This window comes from Meles meles, chromosome 5 (genome assembly GCF_922984935.1).
Source record: "Meles meles chromosome 5, mMelMel3.1 paternal haplotype, whole genome shotgun sequence".
Classification (NCBI taxonomy): domain Eukaryota; kingdom Metazoa; phylum Chordata; class Mammalia; order Carnivora; family Mustelidae; genus Meles; species Meles meles.
The window spans coordinates 89,586,381-89,589,792 of NC_060070.1; the positions used below are offsets into that span (position 1 = coordinate 89,586,381).

Consider the following 3,412-nt stretch of genomic DNA (forward strand, 5'->3'; position numbering starts at 1 on the left):
ATTCAACTGAGTATATTTGAAGATCAAATCGGCTCTATTAAATGATTCGTGAATCAGGCGGGCAGAACCCCGTCCAGCATCCTGTCCCACCCATCCAAGTAGAAAGGAGCCCCACAGAGCTACAGGAGAGAGAAGATTTTAAAGGCAGAGAAGAGGGCAGAAAAAGGAAATTATCGGCAAAGAATGTATATTTGACCTTGAACAATACAAGTATATGGGCACTAACCATCCCCCTCCATGTAGTTGCAAATCTACATATAACTTTTGACTCTCCCAAAAACATCCCTAATATCCTGCTATTGACAAAACATAAGCAGCCAATTAATACATATTTTGTATATAATATGAATTATATGCTGTATTCTTATAATAAAGTAAGCTAGAGAAAAAATGTTATTCATAAGTTCATAAGGAAGAAAAAATACATTTATGGTATTGTACTGAATTTATTAAAAAAAAAAATCCTGCATCTCAGTGGACCCACTGAGTCACTTGTGTCGTTTCAGGTAAGGTCAGCCTCCTAAGGGTAATGGAAGGGCCTATGGGGGTAGATTGCTTTGCTAGTGCTGATTAGACAATTCCATGTTAACTGGCTAAAGCTTACATTCCTATGGGGTCAAAACTTCAATGAGGTTATAAGGGTTAAGTCTTGTTTCGCTGACATCAGTTTTAGCAAAAGTGACTCCATTTGGGGCCTGTTCCCTCCTTTTTCACAGTGTAATGGGAATAACATTAGCAATGACAAGAAGAATTAAATGAGTCACAAAAAGTATTTAGCACAGTACCTAGCACGTTAAAAAAATATTCTCTGGGTGTTTGCTATCTTTGTTACCACTGTGTCACTGTCCTGCCCTTCGTTTGCAGGTGTCTTGAGCACAGCGGGGTGTTTATATCTGTCCTACATGAAGTCTTGCCGATGTTACTAAGGTGACCACACATCCCGGTTCGCCCGTTATCCCAGCATAGATATTAATAGTGACTTCTTTCTCCCTAAAAAATGCCATCATTTGGCTAATACATGAGCCACTGTATTACCCACTTGGCAAATGTGTATTGAATAAGTGAAGGAAGGTATGAATGAGGATTGTTGATCCAGATCCCATGACTCAGTTACTTCCCTCACTCCAGACTCACGGCTGACAGTCAGAAAGCTCCTTCGCATCCTCCCTGCTGTGACCTCCAAGCCCTCTGTGCACTTGAACTGACCCTGTCACTTTGGAATGTTCCCCTCCATCAGTGTATCTTACTTAGTTCTCTTCCTCTGAGACCCTTCTCCCTCTTGTCATCTGCACACCTGAAAGCCCATACAAACTCCTTCACACTGAGATAATAATACATAGTCGTTTAATGGGACGGGTGAAAAGAGCTTTTCGTTTAACATGAAACAATGTTTTAATCCCAAAAGGTGAAAATTCTGGCATCAGAAATAAGCTCTTACGGAATGGCCACTTGCCAGGGACAGGCACCATAAACCTCCATGGAATCCTTTTATAGATTTGTATTTCTTTTCTGAGACAGAATGTGGGTCTCTGCCCCCATCATTCCTGTGCCCCTCCCAAGTCTCACCCCTGGTGGGATTGGGGTCTTTTGGTCTAATGGTATATGATGTATGAGCAAGAGTCTCAGGAACTCCACTCTGAAGAGTGTGGTGATGACCTAGAGAACACAGACTTGCTGGAATATAGTTGAGGGTAAGTAACAAATGAAATCTGGACCCAAGGGACAGTGCTTCAAGAAGGAGACCCCAGGGGAGTTGGGGTTTCCAGGTGAATTTCCAACATCTAGTGGCAGAATTATATATACACATCCATTTCTTCTGCAAACTTGATTCTGAGTGTCTACTATAGATGAAGCACAGGGTGAGGGCTTAGGGTAGAAGAGGGTAATGGACATTAATTTGGCCAAAAAAAAAAAAATTGGTTCCCTTTCCCCAAGGCCCTATGAATTAGCTGAATAAGTGGAGCAGAGACAAGTGAAATGAGGGTCTGCTGGCATCACGTATGAAACAAGTATAGAGCTACAAAGCACAAGGATTCCAAGTCACTGGGGTGAAAGACTAGGAGAGACTTTGGGTATTGTCCCAGCATTCTCAGTGCTGGTAGGAAGCGGTGGGCTCCTAGTTTGGGAGGCAGGAGAGCAGGCCTCGTGGAGGGGACCCTGGTCCACCTCAGTCTAAAAACAGGAACAGGCATGGAGCATGGTCCAGTGTTCATTCCACCCCAGCTTTCCCAAGAAAGTAAGAGAGACACAATGAAGATTAAATCCACTGTCAGTTTTAGAGGAGGCAAGCCCTGTTCCAAATTAACAGAGCAATTAACCTGTAGAGCCAGAGGAACACACACAACGTGGCAACTTTCAAAGCATGTAATTTTTCCAATTAAACATTTTATGCCACTGTTAGCCACATAGGGTTAGTGTATTAGTAACCCAAAAGGTCTCTAATTCCTAGGCCTTTCGGACTTTTCATCTTTCTGCCCAGGTACATCTGTCTGCCTATACAATTATCTCATCCAAAGCACACTATATAATATAATTATATGGAAGTTTATTTAACTCTACTTCTGTTCCATGGACCATACATTACTCAAAGTTTATATAAGCTGCTTAGAAATGGTGTTCCAGCTTTTTTTTTTTTTGCAGTTTTATTCCTTTATTTGATAATCAGCAATTAGTTCTCATCCACATCAACAGTCTGCAGATTTCTGAAAGTGGTGACAAGTACATAGGTAACCAACGTATATAGCTTGTTTAGTGAATCTTCATACCCCTTCTGTTTTCTGGACCACTACTCATGGATATAGTATGGAGCATTCCTTATCCCCTTGGCCCAGATAGCTTTGTTGAGCTTGGTTTCAACATGCACCTCCACAGTTCCCATCTCCTTCATGGCAAGATCTCTTTGAGAGCCCGAGGGGCACACTTCTCCAGAAACCCACTCCATGGATGCACTTATGAATGTTGATGGTGTATTCTCTGGTCACTACCTCATTGATGACAGAATGAACCTTCTTCTTGCCACCCTTTTTTGCAGGAGCCATTCTGCCAGGCCCCGGTTGAAAAGTGGTTTCCCAGCTTTTCATAAATCTTCCTTCTTTCTTCTATTCATATACTTTTTAAGAACTTGTTAACATCCTGTTGTCCATGCATTTTTACTTGACCAACCCAATACACAATGAGTGCCCCCAAGATCCTACCCCCACATAACTCACTTGACACTTTCCTCATATTTTGTCTTGCACCTGGTAGAGCACAAATTTGTTGAGGGGAAGGATCAAGTCTTCTATTTCTGATCACGTGTAGATCTGGAAGAATGCTTAGTACCTAATGGAGCTTCAATCCATGAGAGGTAGGTGCTGACCCACCAGAGCTTGGGTGACAGCCATGCACTTTAGCAAGGGCACAAGTTTTACAA

General features: G+C 42.2%; 1 pseudogene; it reads right to left on the reverse strand.

The window, feature by feature from the left end:
* Nucleotides 1-2,668: 2,668 nt before the first annotated feature.
* On the reverse strand, nucleotides 2,669-3,038 carry LOC123942419 (annotated as a pseudogene).
* Nucleotides 3,039-3,412: the final 374 nt, after the last annotated feature.